Source organism: Schistocerca piceifrons, chromosome 9 (assembly GCF_021461385.2).
Source record: "Schistocerca piceifrons isolate TAMUIC-IGC-003096 chromosome 9, iqSchPice1.1, whole genome shotgun sequence".
Classification (NCBI taxonomy): Eukaryota; Metazoa; Arthropoda; class Insecta; order Orthoptera; family Acrididae; genus Schistocerca; species Schistocerca piceifrons.
The window spans coordinates 38,852,588-38,864,712 of record NC_060146.1 but is presented as its reverse complement, the minus strand read 5'-3'; the positions used below and the strand labels follow the sequence as shown (position 1 = coordinate 38,864,712).

The following is a 12,125-nucleotide window of genomic DNA, read 5'->3' as shown; positions in this document are numbered from 1 at the left end:
CGAAAGGCAAAGGTCCCGAGTTCGAGTCTCGGTCGGGCACACAGTTTTAATCTGCCAGGAAGTGTCAATTTTGATAGTTCCCGTACCCGCCAAAATATGGCAACACTTTTCCCTAAGTTTTTACAATTGAGGGTTTGCCCATTTTTCCGCGCATGTCTTCAGTTACTCTCAAGTCTTGCTTCCATTATAAAACGTAACTTCAGAATGGCCTCTCAGTTCCTAAAGCGAAACTGATCCTCATCTAACATTCTCTCAATTGACCTCGAGAAGATATAGTATTTGCTGAAGTGGCCTGGAAAATACTCTTCGGAGAAATAAATAATGTTGGAGGAGACTGGAGGGAGGAAAAAAAAAAAAAGAATCTCAAACTGTATAGAAACAGAGTATAGATTCCCCTTATTAATCACTTGAGAAAGAAGCTAAACCACGACAAAGCTCTTCTCTCTCTCCACATTTATTTATTTGAGCAAATTATGAAAATGGAAACAAAGGGATTAAATGTGATGATAAACAAATACGCGATAATTCAAAACGAGTATAGACGCCACAAACGGCTATAACTATGTAATGCATAGCCATATATCGAGAATAACGTAGAATGTAAAAGACAGTTAAGTAAGTTTACACATTTATTGCTATTCCATATGATTGTCCTTAGTCCCGTGGACAAGATGTAGGAGAGAATTCACGTCATGCTATACATTCTGAAGCATGTATGGTATTACAGTGGCCAGCATGTTAGAGATGCGCATTATGAGTTCTGGAACCGTTTCTGCGAAAACGTGCAAAACTCCATACCCCAGTGCAGGGGTACTGCACCTTGCTGAAAGATGTTTATGTCATTTGCAGCTGCCTACTGGCTTCCCTCATCCATTTCCGTGGAGTGTGTTCAGACGAAAGGCATACTTCTTGATTCTTGTGAGATGACATACGTCGCCGACTTGCACTTTTTCATTTGCACTAATATATTTTCTTTTTTCAAAATGCCGATGCATGAAGTTTTAATTGATTACCTCTTTACCACTGACTACATTCGGAACACATTGAAAACAGTATCGACATATACCACTGAATGTACAAGCAAAATTATATCACTGCGCGACAGACAGTTCATAGATATGTAACGTTGATATGCGCAAAAAACACTAGCTTTCCTTAAAACGGAATACAATTTACCCAGACTATACCCATCCAGTGTCTGATAATGATACCACTCAGCAATTTGCAACAAACATCAAACATAATCTGAAACCAAGAACCGAATTTTTTTAAAAAGAAAAGAGTACATTGTCAGTTGTAGGCTGTATTGTACTTTATAAAAATCGTCGTACTCCCACGTAATAGACTGTAAGTGACACACTAAGTAACGCTGCAGAACCACTTCTGGTTTTATGTATGTGACCTGCAAGAATGTGACGAGCACGGTATGTAACACACCAGACCCGCCAGGTTAGCTGACAGTACTAATGCGCTGCTTCCTGGACTCGGGTAGGCGCGATGGCCTTGGATCGAATCCGCCCAGCGGATTAACGACGAGGGCCGGTGTGCTGGCCAGCATAGATGTGGTTTTTAGGTGGTTTTCCACATCCCACCAGCTGAATACCGGGCTGGTTCCCACGTCCTGCCTCAGTTACACCACTTGCAGACATTTGATACACACTTGCACTATTTTATGATTTACACTAACTGCGGGTACAGTGATTCCATCCTGGGGGTACAGGGGGTGGCAGGAAGGGCATCCGGTCACCCCCTCACATTAACCATGCCAAATCCGATTATAACAATGCCGACACTGTGAAAACTGCGGGACTAAGGCATAAGCAAGAGAAACAAGAAGCAGCAAATGGGCTTGATAATCGCTCACGGCCAAAATTTAATAGTTAACAGTACTATTTTAGTAAAGCACAATGCAATCTTCAACAGACGATGTATCCTTTATGAAAATAATTAAGGTTTAGAGTCTTCAACCAGACAAGTTTTACATTCTTAACATCAAATGTTTAACACATTAATTCATTTCTAATTAGATGTCTAAGGCTGTTTCAAAAAATGGTTCAAATGGCTCTGAGCACTATGCGACTTAACTTCTGAGGTCATCAGTCGTCTAGAACTTAGAACTAGTTAAACCTAACTAACCTAAGGACATCACACACATTCATGCCCAAGACAGGATTCGAACCTGCGACCGTAGCGGTCGCTCGGCTCCAGACTGTAGCGCCTAGAACCGCACGGCCACTCCGGCCGGCGGCTGTTTCATACATGGGAATTCGACTCTTTAAAGAATCGGGAGCTGGAGCGTGCTGGTACGTATGGAAACTTGTGGGCGCTCTTCCTGGGCAAACTGAGCGTGTTCGCAAGGATAGAGGCGTTGTTAGGCGGTACTGGCGAGGTAGCTCCTGGATATGATAAAATTTTGGTGTCGTGCGCTTGTGTAGTTTCAGACGCAAATTGGTAGTCGAATGGAGTATGGTTCTGAGTCGCCCCAGACACCTGAAAGCGCAGATGAGCACCTAATAGTAGTGTAAGGTTATTTGTGATTCGAAGACAGCGAAAGGAGTCTGATGCTTGAAGCTGAAAATCTCACGTTTTAGGTTCTCATAGTCGAATTGATCAAAATAAATTCGAGGACTGTTGTTGCAGAATTTTTGTTGTTACGTTATTATATTTTGTCACATTTTGGTATATTATACAGTCTTTTGAATTTCGCATTAGCACAGCGAAATTACATTGTTCGCCCAAAATACAAAAATACGTCCGATCTCATCAGAATCATGCTTTCTACTACTTCACTGTGCGGTAATAACCGTATTCCAAAAGGTTGACAATTTTTCTTGACAAATGAATTTCTATTAATTTTGATTATTATTTCATAAATGAATACAGAAATAAACATAACAAACAGTACTAGATTGCGTAATTAATTACAGATATTTTAAGTGTGACAAATATTTCATAATTACAAATGTTTCTAAAAAAACATTTTAACTGTACATTTAGAGCTAGTATTTATTGATTGTAAATCGAAAATAAAGTAATTATTTTGGTAAATTTTAGCTTGAAATATGACATATTGTGTATAAAATTACATGAAAGTTTTCAGGAAAGCAGCTGAGATAATATTGACCTGTCCAAAATTCGAAAAATTATAGTGGCACCGACAACTGCTGTTGAGGTTCAAAAAATGGCTCTGAGCACTATGGGACTTAACATTTGAGGTCATCAGTCCCCTAGAACTTAGAACTACTTAAACCTAACTAACCTAAGAACACCACACACATCCATGCCCGAGGCAGGATTCGAACCTGCGACCGGAGCGGTCGCGCGGTTCCAGACTGAAGGAAAAGTAATGCTAGAGGAGATGTTCCGTTACATGTTGGAGATTTTCGTCACTGCTGTTCAACTTGTACTTCGAAGAAGCAATAAAGGAAGTTGTTTCTGGACGCGAAGGAGAAGTCATCTTGAAAGGAATGGTTGTTTTGTTTAATAAAGTCACACCACTCATCGCCGCTGCCCTTCATGATGTTGGTGCAACGTTCATTAGTTTAACATTTTCTAATGTCCTTCAATGAAACATTAGTTTATGTTCCGCAAGCAGTTGTGAAGTGTGTGCTGGAACGTAACCGTAAACATTTGCTTCTTACGAACATTAGCCGATATTGTGTAATCTTCGCAGTAGCCACAATTCATCTGTTTCCCACGCAGCTGTGGGCACACTCGTGGCTAAAAATTAAGGACGAAAGTAACTTTCGCATGATGTGTCACTGCCAAGTAACACAGCTCGATGAAATCTGAACCATTCATAGAATGAATTGCCGCAGAATAGTACAGAACGTAAGTGAAAGAAGTACACAATGACACAAAGATTAACGACAATTTAGTTATAACGCAGTACGAGGTGCATTCAAGTTCTAAGGCCTCCGACTTTTTTTCTAATTAACTACTCACCCGAAATCGATGAAACCGTTACTTCTCGACGTAATCGCCCTGCAGACGTACACATTTTTCACAACGCTGACGCCATGATTCCATTGCAGCGACGAAGGCTTCTTTAGGAGTCTGTTTTGACCACTGGAAAATCGCTGAGGCAATAGCAGCACGGCTGGTGAATGTGCGGCCACGGAGAGTGTCTTTCATTGTTGGAAAAAGCCAAGAGTCGGTAGGAGCGAGGTCAGGTGAGTAGGGAGCATGAGGAATCACTTCAAAGTTGTTACCACGAAGAAACTGTTGCGTAACGTTAGCTCGATGTGCTGGTGCGTTGCTTGGTGAAACAGCACACGCGCAGCCCTTCCCGGACGTTTTTGTTGCAGTGCAGGAAGGAATTTGTTCTTCAAAACATTGTCGTAAGATGCACCAGTTACCGTAGTGCCCTTTGGAACGCAATGGGTAAGGATTACGCCCTCGCTGTCCCAGAACATGGACACCATCATTTTTTCAGCACTGGCGGTTACACGAAATTTTTTTGGTGGCGGTGAATCTGTGTGCTTCCAATGAGCTGACTGGCGCTTTGTTTCTGGATTGAAAAATGGCATCCACGTCTCATCAATTGTCACAACCGACGAAAAGAAAGGCCGTTCATGCTGTCGTTGCGCAACAACATTGCTCGGCAACATGCCACACGGGCAGCCATGTGGTCGTCCGTCAGCATTCGTGGCACCCACCTGGATGACAGTTTTCGCATTTTCAGGTCGTCATGCAGGATTGTGTGCACAGAACCCACAGAAATGCCAGCTCTGGAGGCAATCTGTTCAACAGTCATTCGGCGATCCCCCAAAACAAATCCCTCCACTTTCTCGATCGTGTCGTCAGACCGGCTTGTGCGAGCCCGAGGTTGTTTCGGTCTGTTGTCACACGATGTTCTGCCTTCATTAAACTGTCACACCCATGAACGCACTTTCGTCACATCCATAACTCCATCACCACATGTCTCCTTCAACTGTCGAATTTCAATTGGTTTCACACCACGCAAATTCAGAAAACGAATGATTGCACACTGTTCAAGTAAGGAAAACGTCGCCATTTTAAGTATTTAAAACAGTTCTCATTCTCGCCGCTGGTGGTAAAATTCCATCTTCCGTACGGTGCTGCCATCTCTGGGGCGTATTGACAATGAACGCGGCCTAATTTTAAATCAATGCGCATGTTTCTATCTCTTTCCAGTCCGGAGAAAAAAAATCAGAGGCCTTAGAACTTGAATGCACCTCGTAGATACAGTGAAATCATCGTGATTGACGATGGCCCCCCGTAGCCTAGAGAAGGCGGGACATGGTGCGTAGTGGGGTGTATGATCTCCAGGGACAGCAATGGGTGCTCGGCAACGTCCTCCCATGGTGGTCACAAGGCTGGTAAGTGCGATGGTGATGATGATGATTATGTTTGGTTTGTGGGGCGCTCAACTCTGCGGTTATCGGCGCCCGTATAAATTCCCAACCTCTGCTCAGTCCAATGTCGCCACTTTCAGGAACGATGACGATGCAGTTGAAAATCCCTGACACCGCCGGGAACCGAGCCCGGGACCCTGTGCTCAGGAAACGAGAACGCGACCACGAGACCACGAGCTGGTAAGGAGTTCTTGGGTTAGGGCGATAAACATCTCCACCAAACGCTGTTGACAACTGCATTATGTGTTCCCCCTCTCGCCATGCGATGTTGCATTAAGCGTTGTCGAACATGATCGTTTTAGTGATCCAGGAGTTTTGCTGTATGCAAATACACTGAAGCGCCAAAGATACTGGTATAGACTTGCGTATTCAAATACAGGCATATGTAAACAGGCAGAATATGGCGCTGCGGTTAGCAACGCCTATGTAAGACAACAAGTGTCTGTTGCAGTTGTTAGATCGGTTACTGCTGCTATAGTGGCAGGTTATCGAGATTTATGTGAGTTTGAACGTGGTGTTATAGTCGGCGCAAGAGCGATGGAACACAGCATCGCCCAGGAAGCGATGTAGTGGGGATTATCCCATACGACCATTTCACGAGTGTACCGTGAACATAAGGAATCCGGTAAAACATCAAATCTCCGACATCGCAGCTGCCAGAAAATGATCCTGCAAGAAAGGGACCAAGGACAGAAGTGCAGCCCGTCTGCAAATTGCTGCAGATTTCTTTGCTGGGCCATCAACAAGTGTCAGCGTCCGAACCACTCAACGAAACATAATCGATATGGACTTTCGGAGCCAAAGGCCCACTCGTGTTGCCTTGTTTACTGCTCGACACAAAACTTTACGCCTCACCTGGGCCCGTTCACACCAACATTGGACTGGAAAAATATTGCTTGGTCGGACGAGTCTCGTTTCAAATTGTATCAAGCGGATGGACGTGTGCGGATATCGACACAACCTCATGAATCCATGGACGCTGCATGTCAGCAGGGGACTATTAAAGCTGGTGGAGACATTGTAATGGTGTGGGGCGTGTGGAGTTGGAGTGATATGGGACTCCTGATACGTCTAGGTACGACTCTGTCAGGTGACACGTACATAAGGATCGTGCCTGATCATCTGCATCCATTCATGTCCATTCTACATTCCGACGGACTTGGGCAATTCCAACAGGACAAAGCGGCACCCCACACGTCCAGAATTGCTACAGAATGCCTTCAGGAACAGTCTCCTCAGTTTAAACACTTCCACTGGCCACCAAACTTCCCAGACATAAACTTTATTGAGCATATCTGGGATGCCTTGCAACGTGCTGTTCAGAAGAGATCTCCACCCTCTCGCACTCTTACGGATTTATTGACAACCCTGCGGGATTCAAGGTGGCAGTTCCCTGCAGAACGACTTCAGACTTTAGTCGAGTCCATGCCAAGTCGTGCTGCGACCATTTCTGTGTGCTCGCGGGGGCCCTACACGATATTAGGCAGATGTACCACTTTATCTGGCTCTTCAGTACATAATGATGTGTTGCATGGCCACACCGAGATCAACATCTCTGAACATGGTGCCCTTACTGGACAACGTTGTTGTGTCACATTACTCCTTCACCATGTGCGTCTTTTCAGGGGTGCATTCAGCCATCAGTTTATTTATAATGATGACAGCGCAGGTGGGGTAGCTCTTGGTATGAGAAGATGCGAATGGGCTGGACTGCCCGTTCCCAGATATCGAGCACTTGTGGGGTGCACTGGGGAGTCGTATTGCAAGCGGGTCCACGTGGCTCAACGACTATGCAGCGCTGGTGGAGAAATGGAAAACTCTGTCATAAAAACCCCTTACCAACATTGTGGTACTCGCGGGTACACCTTGCAGAGTATAGGTTGCCGTCCACGGTGACCACACGCCCTGTTAAGAACTATGCCCCCCCCCCCCCCCCCCACTTCCCTTTTGTAATATACAAGGAACCATCTCAAATCGCGGTGACTGCAGTCTTTGAACAAAAGTGTCATTTATGTTTCTCTCCTTGCATACTTCTTTCAAGTAAGGTCTGCATCATTGAGTAGCAATTCTTTCTATGCGTGGACCACACTTCATCGGGCTACGTTACTTGGCAGTAAAACATCAAGCGAATGTTACCTAACGGCCTTAAGTACTGCTCAGCGGTGTTGATACGTACTTTGATGCGGCGTATCTGTCGTCAGCATTTTGACGCGAATTATACGGCCACATAAATAGCTGGTGGTGGTGATGGGGACAAGGAGGACGGGCTGAACAATGCGGAATTCAATAACCACGAGCACGTATAAAACGACAATTAATACCGCATTATGAATGAAGCCACGTCTGTCAAAGATTTTGTTATTGGCAACGCAACGACGCCGCGACATTAATTTCTGCGTGAAACAAAACCAGAGATGAAGAAAACAGTAAATTCCAGTTCCCTGTATTAAAACTTTATTACAAAGCTAACCTAAAAAATGGGTAAGCAATTCAGCTGTCAGTCGCAGATCCATTCTGTAGTTTTATTCTGCAATGAAAACAGATTGAATTTGCGAGTCCAGCTATTCAACAGCTTCAGTGCATTTAAACCGAATCATAAGGACTCATCAAACATTCGCTCACACATGTTATTATACGACTTTAGAAGGTTCATTGTCAGATTCTAACCTGAAGTCGAATAATACGAGGGTTGGAATTTTAATAGTGGCAACTATTTGTTTACAGCTCTTACAAAATAGATACGTGTTTCAAAGTTTTACTGACCATGAGAGTAGTCGCCAGCATTGTGTATAACCCATTGGCAGCGATGTGGAAGTCGTAGGATACTCTTAGCAGTGGCAGTTGTGTTGACAGTTCGATCGGCGCCGTCTATTGCCCGACGAATTTGTAGCAGTTCTGAAGCGAATGCCGTGAAGTGTTTCCTTCAGTTTAGAAATCGAGTTGAACTCACGAGGGCTTCAGTCAGGGGAGTGCAGTAGGTGGTATAGCACTTAGCAGCCCCATCGGTCGAACAAATCAGTAACAGCTTGCACCGTACGCGCTTGAGGATTGTCCTGCAAAATGATGATCAGGTCCTGCAGAAAGTGTCATCGCTTCTGTATCTAAGCTCGTCGTAGGTTGTGTTCCAAAAATGAACAGCATAGCTTCAGAACTGCAATAGACCGCACCGCTCGAACTTTCAACACAACTGGCACTGCTAAGAGTATTCTACGTCGCTGGCAGCATATTATACACAATGCTGGTGACAACTTTGAAGGTCAGTAAAACTTTGAAACACGTATCTATTTTGTACGATATTGCTGTGACCATTGCAACTTCCTAAGTAATGATATCAGAAAGACGTAATGGCAACGGCCTTGCCGCAGTGGATACACCGATTCCCGTCAAATCACCGAAGTTAAGCGCTGTCGGACGTGGTCGGCACTTGGATGGGTGACCACCCAGGCCGCCATGCGCTGTTGCCATTTTTCGGGTTGCACTCAGCCTCGTGATGCCAATTGAGGAGCTACCCGATCGAATAGTAGCGGTTCCGGTAAAAGAAAACCATCATAACGACTGGGAGAGCGGTGTGCTGACCACACACCCCTCCTATCTGCGTACTCAACTGAGGATGACACGGCGGTCGGATGGTCCCGATGGGCCACTTGTGGCCTGAAGGCGGAGTGCATTGCATTAAAGTTCCAACCCTCGTAATGTGTGGTCAGAAGCTAGAACCAGTCTATACACGGTGTTCCAGAAATGTTACTATAAGCTTCGAGTGGTTGAGGAGGAAGTGTTGAAGAACAATTCAAGGACAAGAACCCGTGTCCAGGAACTTCATCCGAGGACGCAACAGAGCGTTGAAGTTATTGTACGCTGATGCACCACAGACGGAACATCTTGCAATGTTGTTTGTTATTCAGTGATCGCGTCTGACTGCCACGATAGCCATTGAAGAAAATGGAATTAGTTGGTGCACAGACAGGCCTTGTCTCCTACGAATGCGATGCTCTGTTGCCTTGGACACGGGTTTCCATCCGCAGTTTATTTTTCTCTGGATACAGTGGTAACACAGCATTCATAAGAGACAAGGCAATTCTACGCATCAGCTAGCTACATCGTCTCGCTCAATAACAAACAACATCGCGAGATGTTCCGGCCACGGTACGTCGGCGCACAAAGCCACGTTTGCTGCCGAAGGGGTTGCCTAGCAGCAGGCGACAGCGCCCATAGCTTCGACGCTCTGTAGCGTCGATGGATGATCTTTCCGCACACAAATGCTTATCCTCGATTTATTCCTCAAGACACCCCCTACAACTCCTCGAAGTTTGTCGCAACATTTGTGGGACAGCCTGTATGATTCGGTTTCAGTGCACTGAAGATAGCTATTCTGTAGTTGAAATGTAGATCTGGAGCAAAGACAGAGACCGACTTGCGTCTTATTGCTGGATTCCTTATCCTTTTCCGAAATTTTTTACAGTCTGTGTGCACAACCCCTCCAGTGGAATCAAACGTGGTTAAAATACTAATCCCAACAGGCAACTCATTTCCGAGAAATTCACCCTGCGAATCGAATGCGGACTCGGCACCACACATGTTAATTGAATTCAAAATAATAATAATCAGCCAACTGCCATCCACTGCTGAACAAAGCTTCAGCTGTACACATCCACCGTGGTCGTGATTTCGTCCGTCGCTACAAACATATACACTTGTTTGTACTTCCATCTTTCCTAGTAGTTCCCACAACGCATCTTTTCACTGCCCACTGAGCTACAACTGTCAGTTTTTCTGTGCTCTTTGTCTTACAACCCCCATCTCTTACTGCCACAGAATATTGCCACTACAGATAAAGCACAATCTTAATTGCAAATCCGTTAATGAATCGCCATGGCAGAGATACGTTTAAGCTGGTATGATTACTGCTATAGGCGCTGTAGAAACGAAGTAACTAGTTTAATCTGCATATTTCCATCCGCTCAGTTTTTTTTTTTTTTTTTTTTTTTTTTTTTTTTTTTTTTTTTTTTTTAGAAATGCAACTTACGGGGATAGAAGTATGTTGTAAGAGTTATATCTGATTTTTGTTCCAGAACATACTGCGGAAACTTACATGGAGCATTTTCAACAACATCTCTGAATGAAAATATTAAATACTGGTTCGGACATGTAGGCGAGGTGCTGTGTATGCGCACAGGCACCGCAAAATAAGCTCATCACATTTTTGCATAATTTAAGCAGTCAAGATAAAAATGTTCCCTTCACAATGGAGACTATTAACAAATCCATAAACTTCCTAGATCTGACCACTCTCATCAGCACACAGACACAGTGTTTCAAAAATTTATAGAAAGACATCTACAGACAGCGTACTACCTTCTTGCTCACAATACCCAGTAACACATAAGCCTGCAACTTTCCGCTTAATGGTGCATGCTCCTATATCTGATCCAATGTCCAAAGAAGATTTCAAAGCAGAATTAGACACAATAAAGATTACAGCCTCAACCTGTGACTACAAGCCTGTCCTGATTGACCGCATCCTGCATAGAAACAGACACTGAACGTTATATCCCTTCCCTAGGCCCCCTCAGTTGTCTCTTCAACTGTTTGCAGGAAGGGATGTACAATACTATACCTAGGACTGATATCACAGACTGTAGCAAAAGCAATGAAATCCTCCAATTATAGGATTTCCTACAACGTGAAGAACACCACAGCCCAATGTATTTTCAACAGCAGGGATACAACCCATTTACTAGCCAAGAGAAGGGAATACTTGTCCTGCTTGTGATAATTTTTATATTGACCTATGAGGCAGAGATATAGCAACCAGGATGGCTGAGCAGTAATGCAGCTGGAGGTTGCCGAGTACTTACTGCACATTTGTTAAGCATGTACTGAGTGAGGGCCGCAGCTACTAGCCACAGTCCGATGCCCTTCAATAGATAACAAAGGCCAAAAACCCAACCTCCTGGAATCAACAATCATCTAGAGCACAATTCCGTTTTAACCGTAAATCACCAAACATAGTTCAACAGTTCCCTCCTTCCAAACTTCACATAATTCTCTCAGTTTTCCATTACTTCCCACTGTATATATTCCTTTCCATTACTCCATTTTCCTATTTACCCATTTTTTGATATTTTATTGCCATTTGCAATGTAATCGATACAGTCTATTGTTACAACTGTTAATTCGCCGCGGGGTACGGTGGTAATTAGTATGCGTGTGCGCGTTTGATTTAGCGACAAAGCCAACTTCCATTTGGATGGGTTCGCCATTAAGCGAAACTGGTGTATTTGGGTGTCCGAGAATCGGCATTTCACGATCGTGAAGTCTCTTCACCCTCAATGGGTGTCTGTGGGGTGCGCACTGTCCAGTCAAGAAATAATCGGGCCGATATCCCTTGATGGGACGGTGACTACTGGACGGCACATGAAGGTTTTGGAAGATGATTTCATCCCCATTAGCCAACGTGACACTGACTTCGACAAAATGTGGCTCATGCGAGACGGAGCTCGACTCCATCGCTGCAGGAGAGTGTTTGATGTACTGGACTGTGGGGACCGCATTCTGGCTCTGGGGTACCCAGAGGCCACTGGCATGGGCCTCGATTGGACGCCGTATTCTCCGGTCTGAATACATGCGACTCCTTTTTGTGGGGCTATATCAAAGACACGATGTACAGCAATAACACCAAAACCATTGCTGAGCTGAAAAAAGCGACTGAAGAGGTCATAGACAGCATCGATGTTCCGACACTTCATC

At 44.5% G+C, this 12,125-nt stretch overlaps 1 protein-coding gene and 1 pseudogene across 1 annotated transcript in view; one reads left to right on the top strand and one right to left on the bottom strand.

Moving 5' to 3' along the window:
* LOC124716675 overlaps positions 1-12,125 on the bottom strand; it is a 637,680-nt gene that overhangs the window by 505,686 nt on the left and 119,869 nt on the right. The gene's annotated exons all lie outside the window — the stretch shown is intronic.
* Positions 8,725-8,842, top strand: LOC124717583 (annotated as a pseudogene).